General features: G+C 30.8%; 1 long non-coding RNA gene across 1 annotated transcript in view; it reads right to left on the reverse strand.

The window, feature by feature from the left end:
- Nucleotides 1-1,551: 1,551 nt before the first annotated feature.
- LOC141572831 (uncharacterized) overlaps nt 1,552-20,983 on the reverse strand; it is a 349,964-nt gene continuing 330,532 nt past the window's right edge. Inside the window, exon 3 of the long non-coding RNA XR_012498324.1 lies at nt 1,552-1,645. This is a non-coding gene — a long non-coding RNA (uncharacterized LOC141572831). The remainder of the gene's footprint in view (nt 1,646-20,983) is intronic.

A 20,983-nucleotide genomic window follows, 5' to 3' on the forward strand; every position in this document is an offset into this window, starting at 1 on the left:
TATAGGTGACAATTGAGTATAGTACAATATATCATTGCTTTCCCAGCTTTGGTTGAAAATAATCTGTTGGCAAGTTCAAGTTTGTTGGTCAGATATAACCCTTTTTAATCAGGAAAGGTTTTCATTCTTTCAACTAACTCCCAACAATTTAGGTTCACTTAATTGAACACACATGCTTTTGATATTTTCTATAAGTAAAATTTGAATTAAGTATACTGTACAATACACATGTAAGAGTCAATAATTGATAAAGATATCTTTATAATCTGGGTTTCCAAAACACTAAAAATTGACTATAATGCAAACAGAGAAAAATTATTTCTTAAATAATTGCTGAATATTTACATTGTGTGCCCCCATTTAAGTACTGATGAAATGTAAGGAATGAAGGCTCTGTTGTGGAATGCTTATTAGATAATTATATAAAAATTGGCATTAAAAAAACATAAGTGAATGGAATCATTAAAATTAAAACTTTTATTTTTTTCAGTGGTCAAAAGTAAAAAGAAAATCATCAATGTGATATACCTGGCTATAAATGATGGAGCTATGAAATATTATTACATATAATTATTAAAAGAATGATGTATACCATAAACTAAAATACACACAGACGTGTGTGTGTGTGTGTGTGTGTGTGTGTGTGTGTGTGTGTTATAATACCTTAGCCAAGACTAAACAGCTAACCCATAACAGATCTGATATAAAAATCTTAGTTCTTCATTTTAACACCCAGATCCCTGGGCAATTATATGAGTAAGTAATTATATAGATAAACTGCTCTACCCAAGATATTGAAAAAGAAAATTGTTCATAAATAAAAGCTCTTATTTTCATTAGACAATAAAAGAGAACTGAGGTAAAAAAAAATTATACTACAATATGGAACTGTGGGTAATTCTATAGGATCAGGAGTTAGATTAACAGGTGTTTTAACCTTGGAGAATTTATATAACTTCTTTCAACTATAGTTTCCTCATAAATTAAAGGGAATAGTCATTTTGTCTGCTTTCCTGATGGTTCTAAAGGCTGAATGAAGCTTTATATCTTGTAAAGTGTTTAGTAAAGTCTTGGCATGTAAGTACACACTGAATGGCTGGTCATTGTTGCTATATTTTTATTTGCAATAATAGGATAACTATAGCAGAATGTGTAATCTGCTCAAAGCCTCAAATATTTTAGTATTAATATAGGAATTCCTTGGTTAGCAAAAGAGGTGATTACATTTCATCAAATTCTGATAAGTGCATTTGGATGTATTTTTCTATTGCTAAATACTCAAAAGTATATTTTAACTTTTTAGAAATTATCTATCTGTAATTGTAATGAATTTATATTTAAGAATGCAAACAAGTTTAAATTTGATGAATTTGAAGGGATAGTAACAGATATTTGAATATTCATTAACCATGCAATCTGGTTTTTGTCTGTGACACTGATTGTAATCAATATGATTCCCAAATGAGAGTTTGAAAACAAAAATGAAATGATTTTCATATTCATAGACATAAAATGACAGAGGTTTAAAGAGAACTCTAGAGAAAGACTTACTGTGTTTGAGTCCAGATTCTGCCACTTCCCTTTCATTAGACAATGTGAGGATCTTAGGCAAGTCATAACCTTGTTGTGCCTTTTCTTCTCAAGTCTAAAATGGGGATAAAAACAATACTTCCGTTTAGGGTTATTGTGAAAAATAAGTAAGTTAGTATTTGTAAACCATGTAGAACATTCCTAAGCAGTCAGTAAGAACCATGGTTTTGGTGATCTATCATAACAAAGCATCACAAAACTTAATATCTTTAAACAACAAAAGCTTATTATTTTTCATGGTCTATAATTTAGTTTTTTGTTTTATCTTCTGATTTCTCCACATGCAGCTGATTGGGTGGGTAAGAGGTACAAGATGACCTCATCCTTAAGTCTGGCAATTGGTGCTAGCTAAAAGCTGAGTCCTGTCAGATCTCTTTCCTGTATCCTCTCATCCTTCCACAATACAGAGCATTATATAGATGGAAAGAGGTTATCTTGAAAACCTTATCAGTATGGAGGATAATTTTTCCAAGTATACCTTGATTAACTATATGCCAACCTGTATCAGTTTATCATTCATTTATTCAGTAACGCAACATTTATTTAACGAACAAGTACTGTGTGCAGTCACAGTGCTAAATACAAAGGTGACTATTCTTGGAATAAAATAATTAATAATCCATAAAAAATTCCAAGGGGATTTTTCACATGAGGATATTGAGTCAAATTATCAAATATTTTAATTAAGTTGTAAAGGAACTGAAAGATGCACTTTGAAAATAAGTTCAGTATTATTATATTTAAGACATAATTAGATAATAACTTCCTCACACAGTATAAAAGTGGTCACTTCTTTAATTTGAATGGTTGATTAAAAGATTAGAATGTTCATGGAGTGATAGATATTTTTCCGATTTTCAATTTGAAATAAAAATTATATTGATAGTGTCAAATTGGTAAATTCCCCTAATTTGAATATATCATTGAGGAAAATTTGAAATTATTTACTATATATGTGCTAGAATTTATTTTACACGATTTGAGATGTCTATGAATTCTACACATGACCACTCTTGTATTTTACATTGCTTTGTGAATTTAACATTGAAAAGTAATATCTTCCCTGTGAAAACACAATAATTGATGTTCAAAAGACTAAACATCAACATAAGTATATAAAACACTTTAACACCTACAGTACTCCATCTTTTTCAAGGAGACAATATTATTAGAAAATGCATTATTTACTACACAAAAATGGATTTTAGTATATACAAGAAGTTTAGATAGGAATGGAAAAGCAGCTATTAAGATGTAGTGTCAGGTGGGTACTAGACTTGTTGGGGTTATCACTTTGTGAGTTATATAAATGTCTGGTAACTATATTGTTCTATATGCCAGAAACTAACTGAAAAAAAAAAAAAAAAAAAAAAAAAAAAAGGAAGAAAACAGATTTAACTGAAAACCCCTGATTTTTAAATTTAAAAATAGCAAAATTATTGTGAAATCTATATTTTCTTTCTCATAATGTAGTTTGACTTAACTGTATAGAGATGGTGTATTATAGACTTATACACTTGCAACCTATGTAATTTTACTAACCAATGTCACCCCAATAAAAGTTAAAAAACATCTTAAGCCTCTTATTCAGTGTATTTCAGTCATCATTACCTTATGCTACTGAGATTAGAAAAAAAATAAGTATGCTTATTATGTTAAGAAATTGTAAAGATTGTATACAGTATGCATTTTGCTTTATATATTATGTGTGAGGAAATTATATATATAATTTTTTCCCCCCCCAAACCAGTACAGTTTTGTGTGTGAGGAAATAAATACAAAATCTTTGGAGATGGCAGTTTTTCAGATTTGTTTTTGTTTTTATTTTTGATGACCTTGACAGTTTTGAGAAGTATTGGATCAAGTGTTTTATAGGATACCCTTCTATTGGAATTTGTCTGATGTTTTTCTCATGACAACACTGGGATTGTGTGTTTTTGAAAGGCAGATCACAGAGGTAATGTGTCATTTTCAATATATCATATCCAGAGTACACACTATATACGTGATTTTTATTATTATTATTATTGTTGCTGTTGACCTTGACACCTGTCTAAGGTAGTGTTTGTCAGGTTTCTCTTTTTTAATGCCTTTTCATATTTTACTCATTAGAAGGAAGTCACTATGTGTAGCCTACACTTAGAGAGTGGGAAGTTATGCTCCCACTCCTTGAAGGCAGAATGTCTAGATAAAATCGAATTATACTGCATGGGTGACTGATCTCTTTCCTCCCATGTATTAATTTATTCAATTATTTATTTATGTAAATATGGAATCATAAACATGTATTTTATTTTACACTGCAGGTCATAATCAAATACTATTTTATGAATTTTCTTGCTCAAATTTTTCTAGATTTGGACATTGGGAGCTGTTTGAATTGGTTCATGTGCCCCTTTGACATATTCATATATCAATCTGTGTGTGTGTGTGTGTGTGTGTGTGTGTGTGTGTGTGTGTGTTTTGAGCACCTCCTTAATTTTGGTACTGTAAGACAGATGCTCTGGGATCATCTTGATATCTCCTACATCGGTCATAAATCCAGAAATTTCTCCAAGGAGCTCTTTTTTTTTTTCCCTTTGGCAAATAGGACTAAAAACCAAGATGTGAGTGCTAGGTGTGCTCATTGCCAACTGTGTGACTCTGTATTTTTTAACCTTGAAAAGTACCAAATTTATTGTTTATGAGTATGTTCTAAAAAGGAGCCAAAAGTGAAAAAGAATACCAATATATGGGGGCCTCCTATAGTTTCTCAGTACGTTTTTGTGCATTAACACAATTTATGAAACACATGTTTTATGCATTGCAGGCTTGTGCTGTGGAAAAAAACAAGTGGATAAAAAATCGTATTGTTTTGCTCTTAGGATTTAAGAAAAGACTTCAACAGCAAGAAAGGTTTTCACTAATCCTATAGGGATAATGACTTGATGACTAGCAGATGAAAAGAAGTTCTGGAGGAACCTAAGTCAACTGTGAAGATGGAAGTGGTGATGAAAGGAAGGTGGTTAACAATGGCTAAAGAATTACTGTTATTGAAGTTTACAGTAAGCTTTAATCTCAAGGACCTATCATTTGCCTCTGTAGTGTGGAAGCATTCTGCATATATTATTAATTTATACTTCTGTTGCACACTTTATTGAGTACTCTTATTATTATTCTCGATTGGCGCATGTTGCTGGTTTATACCAAAATATTCAATTTTAAGTGGCAGAACCAAGGACACTTTCATTTTAGTTATTGGTGTCTCAGCCACATAATGGTTCTTATTTCAATGTTTGCATCTCGTGTGGAATATAATTCCCCAACTCCACAGTTCATTGCTCTCTGATATGCTGCTTTAGCTGCACTTTACAAAAAAAGCAGTTACAATGTTTTGTTACACTGCTAGCTTCTGGGTAAGTAGTTTATAGCTGGGCAAGTCCACATTGTCCCACGTCCTTTGAAATAGTATGGATGCCTTGGTCCAAGGAGATGTTATATAGACTTCCATTATGTTAAATTGGACATCTGTTGATCCAAAAGTCAAAGATACTGGCATAGGCACTGAAGCCAGGGGAAGAAGACCTGTATTCAGGATGCATATTGTTCACAACATGACGATAACAATATAAATTCTTCTATCACCCAAATTCTTCCTTTCTGCCACTTGGCACTCAATCTCCTCACCACGTGTCCTGGGCACTGAAAACCACTAATGTAATTTCCATCACTGTAGTTTTTTTCTTTTTTCTCTAGAACTCCATTCAACAGAAACTATACATATAAAAAATAATATGGGGAGTCATAGTTCTTTTTTCATTCTTTCACTTAGCATAATGCTGTGGCAATGTCTCCATGTTGTTCCATCATTAGTGATTCATCTCTTTGCATGGCTATGTAATGTCCCATTGCCTAGATTACAACAATTAATTGTTAATTAGTTTTCCTTAGGGTGTTATCTAGATTTTGATGGCTACTATGAATAAAGTTGTCTCTTATGAATACAGCTGTTATAAACATTTTCATAAAAGTCTTTGTGTGGACATGTTTATTTTTCATTTATCTTAGGTGAATATCTGGATGTAGACTGCCTGGATTGAATAGTAAATATATTTTTATGTGTATAAGAAACTGTCAACTCCCTTCCAATGTGACCCTGTCTTACCATCTTAGAAAAGACTCTAAATATGCAGACATACTGGCTTTTCCAACACAAGGCACTAAGTAGTAGGTTTACATAGTAGTTTTCATATAACAGATGTCTGAGGAATAAACTTCCAATAAGTAGAATATATTGTCATACTATATATACATAATTAATTTGTACAGTATTTTAAAACTCAATATGAGGCTTAAATGGCTTATTTGTCTTAGAAAATATTGTACTGTCCTTTTCCTATCTATCTATATATCTACATTTTATTGATGTAAAACATCATTGACATATTTTGTCTTTCTTACTTAAAATAACCGATGTAGTAATGATTTAATAATGAAATCAATGCTAATTAATATTATTAATGCTATAAATGATTTAATAATGAGACCAAATAATGTAGTAAATCAAAGGGGGGTCCTGATATTTGACCTTCTAGCATGGGTACATTTTGAGATGTTATTGAGAACCTTAAGAGATTGTAAAGAGAGAACTCTCAGGGAGGGAAGGATGGCAGGTAAAATCCGGTGATTCATAATTTTCTAGTAAGTATAAGATCATTCACAAAGTTAATAGCTTTATTGACATTATGACATATCAATTAAGCACCGTTTAGGAATTATAACATAAAAGTTAAATTTGTACTCAACTATGAACTATGCTAGATGTGACTTAACATAGTTAATTATATTCTAACTTTTGAAAACAAAATTGGTTGGCCTATAAAAATATACTGTAGCTTTTAAAATTCCCAAACAGATTCTTTAAATAGTGAAATAATGAGTGATCATGAATAATGTTTGCTTAGAGAAGTTGTTTTAATTGAAAGCTACCTATCTATTAACTTCATATAACTATAATTATTGCTAAATAGGAGAATTTGCTAAATTTGTTGAGTGACTTATGATTCTTTTAGGCACAACAGATCAGTTTTTAGACTAAGTTTTTTCTGGTGACATTTGTGAACATAATTAGTCCCAATGAACCTGACAATTCCAAAAGATGCTAGAAAAACCATGTCACTTTAATCAGTGCTCAATAACTACTACCCTAGGATTTCTTATTTTTTTGCAATGATAAGGGGTCATTTAGTAACAAAAAACAGGCATTAGAAGGCTATTCATTATTACACTGGTGAGAAAACAAGTCAGTGTGTGTCATCAAATTGGTTGGTCATTCACATTTATCTTCATGTTCTAAGTTAATATGATTCTATCACCAAACATATTATTAAGCAGCCTTAGAAACATGGCAAATTTGAGGAAAGACAGAAAATTATGCTGGCAAATTCCTGTTTCTAAGCTCATATAAGAAAGCCTATAATATTGACCAAAAGCATCTTAAAGTTCCCCTCAGCTTGACTAAACTTTAGACAGGCTTCTTGCTTACTTGAGGCCCAAACTTGCCGTTTTTACAGAAAACACTGATCCTTTGAGACATACGAGTAAACCTTATAAAAAGCATCTTGACAGTTTTTGCCACCAAGGAATGTCTATCCGTAAGGACCTAGGAATCATCTCACTGAAACAGCACCATGGACATTAATGCCCCATCCCTGTTCTCTGTGGGACAGCAGGAGCCTAACTTCCCAGGATGCCTTACTCCAACTTATAAAACTACCTCCTGTCATGAGATACAAGAAAATTTATGTTTCCTTTGGGAAAAGTCAATTAGCAAAGGCAGATGACCTATGTTTCCCCCACACCCCAACTGTTAAAAATTATATCTTTCAAGAATTGCCAAGTAAATAATTAAAACATAATAAATACATGATAATCCAAGGAATGAAAGGGATTTATTAAGTAGCCAAAATAAGTTTTACTCATAAGTCATGAACTGTCTTTAAGATATTTTTTTTCTAAACCATCGACAACTGCTATCAGAAAATCCTAAGGTACAAATAAATGTATGATAGAATATCCAAGGATGTCCCACGTTGCAGCCACTGACAATCTGGAATCGGATTTCCGAGGGCAACAATGGAGGCATTTCTCCCCAGTAGCACGGACAAAATGCTTAGCAGTCATTTTTTTTTCTCCTTCCCATTTAAGCTACTACAGTTCAAATTTGTATCACAATCTTATTTCAGAACAAATAAGTAAATATGGCAGATATAAACGATTGTGATACACATACCAATAAACGTTAACTTTAAATCTGTTACATAAACATGCCAATTTTTTTTAGAAAAGTACTAGATTTTAGAAACTATTTAATTCAGTATTTTTAGTAATATATGTGGAAAATGTAAATAATTTAACAAAAGTCACAATTATTGGTTAATGGCAGACTTAGAACTCTGATCTAGAATCAAGCTTTAGTACAGTTCTGTTTCCTTTTTGTACACCTAATATAGTACTTTATTTGCAACTATTGTTCTCAGAAAAGTGAGACAAAATCAGCAACCTCCAAAGAATTTACAGATGATCACTACTTAAAAAATTATCCAGTGCCTCCCATTTCTCCATATGCACAGGATGCCAAAAAATGTATACACATTTTAAGAAAGGAAAATATATTAAAATTGTAATACTTAATATCTACTGATAACAAAAGGTGAACACAAGTCATGTTTGAGCCCTGCAATTACAAGAGGTGCTCAAAGCGGTTACCTTCAGTGTCCAGATACTTCTGATTACGGGGAACTATTGCTTGAGCAACATTAACCAAAGTAACCTCTTGTATACATTTTTTTTGGCACCTCCAGTATATAGTCGGAGTGGGGTTAATTGAACATTATGTAAGGGCACTTAGAAACAATAGTCAACTATTTAAACAACATGCATATTCCAAACATTCGGGTGTGTAGAAGATATAGAGAGAGATTGAGGCTCACACGCCCAGTGGGAGAGCCATATAAAGTTGGTCACAGAAATTGCCTTTTCTCTAGCACTCACAGTGCAGTCTCAGTAACAACACATACTTAGTCACATGTGAAGTGAGAAGCAGAATTATTACATCTCTTTCTGATATTCCCATAATGCTTTGTATAGTCATCGTCTAGCTTTTGTATTATCTCACAAATATACTACAGTTCCAGAAGGGCTGCAAACTATTTTATTTTACTTTTACCCATATATTATCAATATCTAGCACAATGCTTGGCAAATGTAATGTGCTAAAAATATTGGACAAAATTGTGAAAACTTCTCCAGACAACTGAGGTACATGCCCATCAGTCTATTCAGGTGGACTAGTGTGACAAATGCAAGAGTCTGCAAACAACACTTCCTGGATGTCTGTGTACATGAATAAGTGAATGATGCCTTAAATATAACACACATTAGCGTGCATCTAATTAATTAGTTTCTTATGCCTGATAAAAGAATAATGAGAAACTCTAAAAGATATTGCTTTGGGATATTTCCCTTTGGATTCATTTACAAGCTAACAAAAGGATGTAAATCTGTTAATAGGTAAAATTTGCATAGATGTGAAAGATCTGTGAGATGATAGAGCTCTAGGAACTTTATTGATATTTTATAAGTTCATGCCATGGAATGGTGAATCCATTAAGGAGAAAAAGCCCTCCTAGAAAATTTGAATCTGAACACACTGAAATATAATAATATCAAATACGATGCACTAAAGATGCATATAAACTCCTTACTGAGAATGTTTCACTTGACTCTCTTCTGCATTTCTCTGCACATCACAAACAGAACTGTACATATAAGTTTATGAGTAAATTAATGTGAAAAGGGTGTCTATAAAATACAGGAATATTTGAAGATCTCTGAAAAACAAAGACTACTTCCCTTTAGATCATATGAGTAGCATTTGATATTATACATAAATTGTAAAATTAAATATTTCAAAAAATAGCAAACCAAAACAACTACAATCGTACATTTTCTGATTCAATTAAATAAGAGGAGGTTTTAAGTTGGGACCCTGGCTGTCAGGCAGCACTCTGACTACACCTCTTAGATACTACTTTAAGAAGAATGATGCATAAAGGAATATATGAGGATGCCACAGAAGAAAGATCATAGGTAAAATAGAATTTTTTAAACGCTCTGTGATCAAAAATGGTTAAAAAGCTAAGTTATACATGAAAGGATCGAGAATATTGATTTTTGCTAAGATTAAAAACAAACAAACCTTATAGCTGTGTACCACTTAATAATTAGCAATATATTCTTTTAAACAGTATTTATAATATGTTTTGAATAAGAACTAGGCCTTTGTGCTTGCTCAGATCAATCTGTCAACTCAATCTTCACTTAGTTCACCATCTTACCACTTAAATGTATGCATCTATTTTAAGCGTCTGCTCAAAAGCTTTCTTTGAGCTCCTTATCTAAACTACTTGAGCCTTTTCCACTCTCTTTACTCCACTGTTAATTCCTTACATCACTTTGCACATTGTCATACACATATTGTGAGGTTAGTGATATTATACGTCACTATTTAGTATTAATGTTAAGCCAATATAAGTATTCAACTTAGCCCAACACCTTTTATGTCATAGGTTCATAATTTTTAATAAAGCAATACTTCATCAATACATACTTTAAGCTGAATATATGTTTGAGAGATATTTCTATATTATTAATCACATAAAAATTCAACAGATATTTCTTAAGAGTATTATAAATAATGATTGCTTTTCTGTTTTTCTTTCTTTAATTAGTTAACTACAAATATTTAAGTGCCAGTGGACTTGCTTGTTGACAAATTTCACTTTAACTAACAATTAGGAGGTTACAATAAAAATCACTTACAATTGCACATATCAAGTAAAACTTGGAATGAACAGAGAAGAAAAAATAATACATTACCAATAGTTAAATTATATTTGAGGGGAAAAAAAATTCCAGGAAAAATGTAAACTACAATAGGAGTCAATGTATTTATTGCCAATAGTAATATAGGGCAAATACTTTTAAATTAAAATACTAGGCTATTTTTTTTCCAAATTTAACTGCATATTGTAATGCTGGTTTTGGTCCCAAAATAAAATAGAATAAATTCCAAAAGAACATTTTGGTAACAATAGAGATAAGCCAATAGTTATAACATACTAATGCTCTATTAGAAATTGTTATTTTGACCAAATTCTTTCATTTCCGTTGTTGGTAACTGTGAAAATAACCTAAGAATATAGATGACAAGCCTATACTCAAAAACAAAATTAGCACTTGTTCAGCAAGAAAATAAAAATATGAAAATACAATAAAGAACCAACTTTGATAGACAACACTGAACAAACCAATTAAAATAAAAATAATTTTACCAATGTATATGATACTCATAAATACTTTGAAAATCATATCTATTTTCTGTACTACAATTTTCCATTCAATAAGAGAGAAAAAATATCTGGTAATTAGATCCAAAGTTATGGAAGTTATGTACTCTATAGAGAGCTAGAAATTTAGAGTAAGTTCTTGTTCTGATAATTTTTAAATACCCACTTTATTTTGCTCATGTATTTTAAATTAAATAATTTTCACAATACCACTTTTATATGTCTTTATGTATTTTAAAGTAAGTGATATAATCACCTTTCAAAAACTAATTATTTTAGAAAGAGATGCATTTAAGATTAAGTGGTATGCCAGTCAAGTACTATGTAGAGTTTATACTCTATTGTACTCTGCTGGGGTTCAGAAATGAAAGAGTAAACAAGACATTTATCATTATTTAAAAATTTTGTGGCATGTCTAGATAGAGAGATAATTAATACTATAACTAATTATTAAGAAGTAACACATTTTATAATAAAGGAAATAAAGAGGTTGTGAGAGATGAATTGTAATATTTCATTGTATACACATATAATACAGATAATCTTACTATATAAATTAGTGTTAAATTATTGCTATTATTATGTAAAATATGTTTTGCTCTCAAAATTTATGGAACAACCCCAATAGACAAAACTCTACTTCTAAATAGTTTTACTCTTTTTTTTCTTTTAACCTCATGTGGGCTCTACTCATAGTAAAATACTTTTTTTCAAAAAGGCTAAATAGTTGATTACAATTAGTTATTTTAAAAAAAAAAATGAATTTACCTGGTTGTTTTATCAATTTCACACCACTAAAAAATCCTTAAATTTGAGTAATGTAAAAAAGTTAAATTTATACTTAGTCTTTAATTCTTCTACCACTTATTCATTTTACCTTAAAGTTTACAACTTGGCTTTACATTTTACAACAATATATTTAAGCTTAGGGGATAACAAGAAATAGTAGTCAGAGAATGTTCAGTCTGAAAAAAAAAATCTGCAATTTAAAAATCTTGCTCTTCAAAACACAATCTCCTCTCTGTGCCTCTGGATGTCAAATCAATGGCAATATTTTATGCTCAAGCTATTGTGTTGTGTAGTTTTTCCAGGCTACACACATAACTAATATGTAATCATTTCACAACTGCTCTCTAAACTATACTCTGGTCAAGAAAACATGTCACATCTGAGATTTGGTATCAGGTAAAGCGCTAGGATTTACAGAGCTCAGGTAAGCCTTCAGGAATGATAGAATGCGTCCCTTTTCGCATCAGTACCAACTGACTTCTACCTCCGGATTATGCTAAAAGAGAAAATAATCTCCAGATTATAATTTACAGAAAGAAAGGCAGGGGAATTGGCATCTATATCCACAGTACCTCAAGAGTTCACTGTTTGAAATTGCATAGTCCTCTCTCAACACTATAATTATTACTTTGAAAATTTCTCTGAAAGTGTTCATTTACGATAGTGTACAATGGTATATCAGATTATAATCACTCTTGGTGAGATATTAAATTATACATATCAGGAAGTACAATTGTTTTGGCAAGTGACAAACAATAGTATCACTTATCACCACAAGAGAAACACCCTTTTCCATAATGAAAAACAATGAATGTCTGTCACTTATTTTTAACTAAGATGATAAACATTTATCAAAATTCTAAAATATTTAATTGCAAATTCTCCTCTACTTATTTAATTTCATTAGACATACAATTAAAGTCTTTGAAAAGTAAATCATAGTAACAATTTAAAGAATGATTAAATAAACTCATAAAACTGCCAATTCTGATAAGTTAATGAGATACATATTTAATGTTTCTCTCAATATGTTTAAACACAGAATGTCTTGTATTTACATACATTTACACACAATCACAGAATATTTTTGTATTAAAGTTTGAATGGCATTATAAATTATATACCTATACAAAAATATTCTATGATAGTGTGTAATTGTATGTGTCTGTGTGTGTGTGAGTGTGCCTGAATCATTTTTAACCCATTTGAAGGATCATAAAATATTAAACAATGATATCTTGAACTTGTTCTTTTCATTTCTTTTATTTTACAATAAGAGAAGCTGACATTCATATTTTCCTGAATTTAATTTGGGATAGTACTGATTTTATGGCATGTTTCTAAGACTATGCTTGACAGCACAAACTTTTCATCCATGAGGGTTTGGTTGTTCAAGTTTACTCCTGCAGTATGATTTGGTAGAGTATCAGGCCTTCATTTTATTTGTAAATGCAGATTGTTTTTTTAATCATCACTAACACCAATTCACCTTAGATTTACTGCATAAAAACAAACGTTATTTTATTTCTGTGTCTGGTCAAAATAAAATTGTAAAAGTATGTGTCTACTGAATTATTTACCTTCAGTATCCACACATAGTTTGAGACCTGTTCAGTTCTTATACAAAGTAATTCATCAGTAATTAAAAAAAAAAAATCAAAAGATAAATTCTTATTTATATGAGAAATGTATATGCATGTCAAGAAATTAAAAGGGACTTTATTGTAGTTTTCATTTCAAAGCAGGTGAATTCTTACTTTGCGTTATTCTTCCTGGGAACTACAAGTAGAATTTCAAATTAATTATTAAAAAAATAAATAGATACCAGTTTCTTAGCAATGGTCTAGAAGTTACCACTTCTTTTTCTACACAGAACGTTATTTACGAATAAAAACAATGTCTTTGCAAATAAGAATGCTGACATTTTCTGTAAAATGCATTTTTACATACACATGAGGGTAAAGTGGCAAGTGATGTCTCATTTTTGTAATTTGCAGAGAAGGAATTGATGTTCACAGGGCGTGGTGAAATTATTCCAACTGTCACGGTTAATAATTACACAGGTGGGTTTTTTATTCAAGTCGACCTTGAGCAATAATCTGAACTTCTTTCACCACTGCATGTTTTGTGGTCTTTGTTTATTGAATGGAACAAGAAGCAGTCCATATTTCATGGGGAAGAACTACGGGGATAGGTAAGAGTTATAATAATGTGTTGGCATTCTTAATACCTTCTACTACCTGGAAGAAACATAGGTGAGGCCCGTGTCACCTTTAAACTTCTAACAAGCTGTGACATTTTCTGCTACTTGTGAAATGATTATGAAAATTAGAAAAATAATCATAATAATGATTATTACTATTAGAGGAATGATTAATTGATTATAAATTTAATTTAGAAGTGATTATATATTAGAAATGCAGGTTCTTAGCCAGAAAAGTTTTAATTACTTAGTAGTCTGAGATGTAAGATTAGTGCATGATGAAATGCCTCCTAAGTAGAAACTCTATGGATGTGAGAAGCTGCCTAAGTATTTTGAAGAAGTAATTAGATCAACATATGACTGCAAAGCAAGCACACATATGGAGGTGTATAGGGATCTTCCTACAACCCGTACAATTTAATTAAACTTGATTGTGTAGCCAACACCATGAAAATATAAGCAAAAATGTATGCTCACTAAGAAACGAGTCAGCTGCCTCAACAACAAGGTTTAAATTTCGGGTTGATGCTATTATTTGTAAATACCTTTTTTTTTTTTCTCTGACAATTTGCATTAGTGTGCCAGGTCTCTTAAACCAATATCCTTACATAAGCTTAACATTGCTGTGAGCAATGGGTAATTGAATTGACCAGCTTCTGTAACTGACTCAGCAAATGATCATAGACCAGTAATCCAAATAGTAACTCTGGATTATATGCACTAAACATCTCATCTCTGCTTCCATCCCATTGGGATTTTAAAGGGTTATGAAAGGTAGTGACTCGGGGGTCTGTTCTACAGGTGGACCTCTTACATCAAAGATGTTCAGAACATGGGGTCAGGATCCACCCGAGTGGGAGATGGAGGGCCCCACGCTGCTGCAGCCACTCACACCATGCTGTATTTTTGTAAAGAGACAAACTTGATCTAGCATTTATAATTCTACTTCTAGAATGTAGAAAATACAAGATAGAAGAATAATAATGTTTTCTAAAAAAGACCTATTTATCAGAGTGGTTTTTATTTTTGGTAAAAAAGTACAAATATACCATGAAATTATTTTCCAGATAAAACACTTAGAAGAACACTGCCTTAAGGTTTCTGCTTACAAGAATGCACAGGAGACGTTTTACTAATCCTTCATGTCAATGAAGAAATTAATGCGGAAAACCTTAAGCCTAGCACTATGGAAGAACTGTTTGGCTAGGTAAGATCTTTCTGATTAGAGATTATTTGCGTTGGATACAATTGAAAAGTATTTTTCAGGTAAAATTAAATATATTTTGTAACAAGAAAGGAAAGCATCAAAGACAAAAATAATAATTTGTGAATAAACAAGATTGTAAAAGGATCTTGGTGTTTTGTTATTTCTATTCTGTCTTCAGTGTGATATATTATTTGATTCAATATTTTGGTTCAGTGAGCTATGGCAAGTAATGACTACATTTTGTGAATTTAAAAATGATAAACGCTTAAGAAACATAACATGGTATTATACATAATACAAACTAGTGATTAGATTATTATAGTTTTCAATCATAGACAATTTCATAGTACCTACTTTGCTAAGATTGTGATTTTACCATGACTCAAGCATAAGTAACAACAAAAGTAAACAGCATTGACAGATGGTGATGATATTGTGAAATTCATTAAGGATTCCAAAGACTTCAAATTGAGAGATCGATTCAAAATTTAGCCATCAGACTCTGTGAACCCATTCAATTACAACAAAAATGTGTGTGTAAGTGTGTGTGTGTGTGTGTGTATATACAAATATATACACATATATATGTATATATATGTATATGTATATATATGTGTGTATATATATATATATATATATATATATATGAATTTCCTGTAAAGATCAGTGAATTATATGACTTTAATTCATCAAATGGAGAAGCAATTGCCCCCAAAGCTTGTTCCTCTTGTGCTTGTAAAATTTGAACATGTGTTTTGGGGAAAGACTTATTTCCTATATTACAAAAGTAAAACGTAGTATGTGATTTTTTTTTAAATTAAAATTTATTGAGGTAACAATTGTTATGCTAAGCGAAATACGTCAGACAGAAAAAGTCGAGAACCATATGATTTCACTGATATCTGGTATATAAAACTGAAAAAAGCAGTATGTGATTTTACAAAATATATTCCTAAAAGTTAGTCTTCCAGAGAAATACAACATTATAAAATAAAACTGTAAATAAGTTCTGTTCTGTAACCATGATTCTTATTGAATAAACAAGTTCCTGTGACTTTATTTAAAATTCACTTAACGGAAACAGAAAATCTCTGTTTAAAATAAAAGTTTAAAATGTCTTGCCTTTTAACCAAAATATTACTATATATTTTTTTTTTGCTGAAAAAAATTCTACTGAAATCTGTAAAGACATAAAGGAATATCTAATCCTTGGTTTACGAGCATGGAACTGCAATAATAAATATAGTTTTAAAGCACACAAATCATTGTGGGAAAACCACGTTAGGCACTTGGAAGATATTTGTCACTAGAATTCTGAAGTCTCCAAAGAATGACCTTGTGCAAGCCATTGAAACCAAACAAAGTCCCTGAACAGCAGCAAATTTACAAATCATAATAATAATTATAATAAAGCAATTTTATAAAAATGCACAAACCTGATAATCTATGCTGATAGGTTGGGAGATAATTACTTGCTTCCCTAACGAAAGGCAGTTGTAAATTATTCAGGGGTTACTCCTGCACTGATGGAAACATTTCCTTTGTTTTGCATTTCTAGCTTAAATAATTCTCTATCGAGTCTTAGACAGTCTGATTATTTTTCTGTAATTATGGATAGTGTCGTTATTTTTAGTTATCACATTCACATTTATTTTAGTGTAAGAACGTTCTTTATTCCAAATGTCCCTTACCCGTCTTGTTTGTTCAAATTACTTACGAAGCCTTTTAAGCCCTTCCTTGGATAAAATGACCTATTTATGAATAATGAAAGAATTGGCTGCTAGGGTGCTAGAGAGACCTAAACGTGTTGCTCAAAGCACGCGCACACACACACACACACACACACAAACACACACCCCACCTCATATCTTCTTCATGTACATCTATGTATCTATGTATGTATCTATCTATCTATCTATCTATCTATCTATCTATCTATCATCTATTGATCTAATATCTGAATTAGTGAAACATGACCAGGGCAAACAAACTAAAAATAAACGGAGAGTGACAACAAAAAGGCTCAGAGCTAACATCCTGACCTGGGGACACTAGGCCAGTAATACTTCAATGCAAGAATATTGTGCCAGTAGAAGATTCCATTGGCTAATTCTCATAAGGTTTTAGTTTTAATCTACCTGCCATGTGCCAACCACTCTGGTAGACAGTTTTCACATTTTCATTACTTCATTTGGTGTTCTATGTATACAAGTCAGTTAATAAACATTTCTATGGCCTTTTTTTTTTTTTTTCTGCTTTGTGATTATTTTTTCTGTAATGCTACTTGGTACTTTAGTCTTATGGTGGCTTGTGATAAAAATGAAAACCAATACTTACTTAAAATTTACTGTATGCACATATGATTTATACAAAATGTGTCATTGAATTATTTCACTGGTGCTGCAAAATAGATAATATAAGGATGGTGCAAAAGTAATTGTGGTTTAAAAGGTTAAAAATAATTGCAAAACCTGCAATTGCTTTTGCACCAACCTAATAGCTATAGTAATTTTATAGATAAGGATGGTAAAACTCAAAGAGATAATTCACCTCCATATTGTCCATATTTTCTTATGTTCTTTTTTTGGTTCCGCTACTCAAACCCTTTTGTATTGAAAGCAAAATTATGTTGAAGAAAGACAAGAAGTGGTGATGTCATAGAAACTGATTATAACTCTGCTAATTATTAATTTGATGAATCTGAAGAAGTAATGACCTGTCCGGAACTCACTTTATATATCTGTACAATGGGGATAACGACATATAATGAAATGTTTGATTTGAGAACTCATAATAAAAATGCAAGTAAAGCTTATGGCATAATGCTTGGCAGATTCTAAACTATCAATAATGTTAGGTACTGAGATTTTAATTGAGGTAGGCAGAGTTTGATTATGTTTTTAATTTGGAGGCAGATAGAGTCTGGTCATCTTTATTAACTAGCCCCTTACTATTCAAGTATCAGATTGCTCAACGGTTACATGAGTATGGGAATATCACCTACACAGTGTGGTTATTTTGAGGGTTAATTTAGACAATCTATATAAAAGAGAGTCCAGGCATATAATAAGTATTAGTTATTTATTTTCATTTTTGTTATTAGTTTGCTATTACTTGTCACTTTTTGTGCAGACATTTACACCTATTTTTTTAATCCCTTGAATTCTAGAACTTCTATTTACTTACATCCATATAATTTTTATTTTCCACTTTCTTAACTTGCATACAAACACACAGGTTGTCTTTCTATTTGATCTGCCAGAATCTGGTCCTAGTGGTTGGCAGCCTCTTCTAAACCAGGCTTAGTCATCTTATATTACATTATTGTTTTATTTACTTTTAATCTAATGGGATTATTCTATTTGATACTCACCATCTGACTTGTCAACCCAAGCAAAGACAGATATAACACAATTCAGAAATTGAAAGAAACCCGATTAACTGCCTACTTTTACCTATGTGTTAACTGAGCATTAAATGGAACGTCTTGCAAAATCTCATACAATCAGTGAATTATTTATGTAGATAAAATTCTGGACAGTTGCTTTAGTCAAGAAATATAATCTATACTGTTAAATGTGTCCTAATGTTTAAATTACTATAATAATATTACTGAAAATGAATGAACAAAGAAACTTAAAACAACTATGTAAACATTTTGGACAACTCTCTAGCAATTATACTTTATATTAAGAAATTTACCAGCAAATTGCAAAAGGAAAATAACTAAGTAAAGACAACACTTTGAGGGGTAACAAGTTAAAAAAATTGTACTTTTTCAGTACATTTCAGAAATGTCATGATTTTAATATCAGCACTGTAATACGATTTTACTGCGTTCTGTCATACCAAAGGGTTTCAAAGGAGATAATGTGTGAAGAAATGGCATTTTATTTCAGAGTGATAATTATCAGCTATAGGCCATAACAGACAGAACAATAATAGTGTCTATTATGATTCAAGAAAACTTTTATGTGAAGTTATTCATATTTGAAGGATGATTGTATTGATGACAAAGAAAACATAACAGCACTTAGTAATAATAGCATGTTCTGTTGTGTTTTTTTCTACTGAAGGAAACTAAGGTCATATATTTGAAAGTTTCTATTTGTGCAATCATGGACGGCAAGTAATATATCAAATTATTCCCAGTAAAAGGAAATTAAATCCTCTTAACAGCAAGGCAGTTTGATTTGCAAAATGAGATGCTCCTTTGAACATTTAGCCAGTACTTTGCAACACACTCCAAGAGAAAAACAAAATTGATGACCAAAACAGAAATTAGGGCTCTGTAGAATATCAAAGTATTCCAAATTGTGAGTATATCTTATCATTCATTCTTCACTAATTCATTTAACATCATAAATTAAACAGTTATGAATATTTGTATGATTATCATGTATTAATTATTCTGAGGATAAATGATTTTTTGAAAGTAAAAAAGTACACAATAAATCAAAATATATATTTTAAAGCTAGAGGATATGGATGAAACTAAAACTAAAACATGATTTACTAAAAATGATCCAGAAGAAGTAGAAATTTCAAGAAAAAAATTATCAGAAAACCAATTAGAAAGTTAATTCTAGAAACTTATATAGTGTAGAGTTTGAAATGTCAATAAGGTCATATGTAAAGATATCTACATTGTAAGGAACTGATAAGTCTAATATGATTTAAATTCTCCTAGAAAATAAATGGAATTATTTTCCAATCAACATAGGCAGTAAGCATAAATTTAATCTCAAAATCTGATAAATACAGTTGACCTTTGAACAATGCAGGGTCAGGGGTGCCAACTCCCTGCCTAATCAAAAATCCATGTATAACTTTTGATACCCCAAATATAATAACCTACTGTTGACCTGAAGCCTTACTGATAACATAGTCAATTAATGCACATTTTATATGTTCTAAGTATTATATGCTGTGTTCATACAATAAAGTAAGCTAGAGAAAAGAAAATGTTAAGAAAAACAAAAAAATACATATACAGTATTTATTGAAAAAATCTGCATATAAGTGAATCTGTACAATTCAAACCTATGTCCTTTAAGGGTCAACTGTAATACAAAAAAAAAAAAAATCTAGAATAATCTTATTGTGATTATTGCAGAAGCTATTTTAAATATAAACTAAGAGAACATAGCAACATTTCAAAATAAATTAATAAAAATATTTTGATATGTGAGAATAAACCTACATTAAGAAATTTATTAATGTAATACCAACAAACTAAAAGGGAAAATATACTCATATTAGCAGATATTAGAATATTATTATAGAAAGCAGCAGCTAATCCTTATCTAAACTCTAAATAAAATAAGAATAAAATAAAACCATGTATTTAATACAGTTAATTTCCAAATCTCAACAGCAATATTTTCCTAACTTGGGAAATACAAAAATAAATTTTGTGTTTTGGATTCCACATATAAGTGAAATCATGTGGTATTTTTCTTTCTCTGTCTGACATATTTCACTTAGCAAAACACCCTCTAGGTCCATTCATGCTGTCGCAAAGGGCAAGATTTCATTCTTTTTATGGCTGAGTAATGTTCCATCATATTTAATTAACATTAGAACTTAATGTTAATTAAAGTTTTTTCACTATTATTATTTGACATGATTTTGAAATTTCTAACACCACCACAAAACAAGAAAAATGGTTTGTTTCATGAATAATAAATTGTATATACCTGAGAAAACCACGCTGTAGAAAAAAATTAACATTAATTAGATTTATAGCTAATCATTGTAATTATAGCAAGAAAAACTACTGAATGTTTAGGAACAAATTTAATA

Source organism: Rhinolophus sinicus, linkage group LG07, assembly GCF_036562045.2.
Source record: "Rhinolophus sinicus isolate RSC01 linkage group LG07, ASM3656204v1, whole genome shotgun sequence".
Taxonomy (NCBI): Eukaryota; Metazoa; Chordata; class Mammalia; order Chiroptera; family Rhinolophidae; genus Rhinolophus; species Rhinolophus sinicus.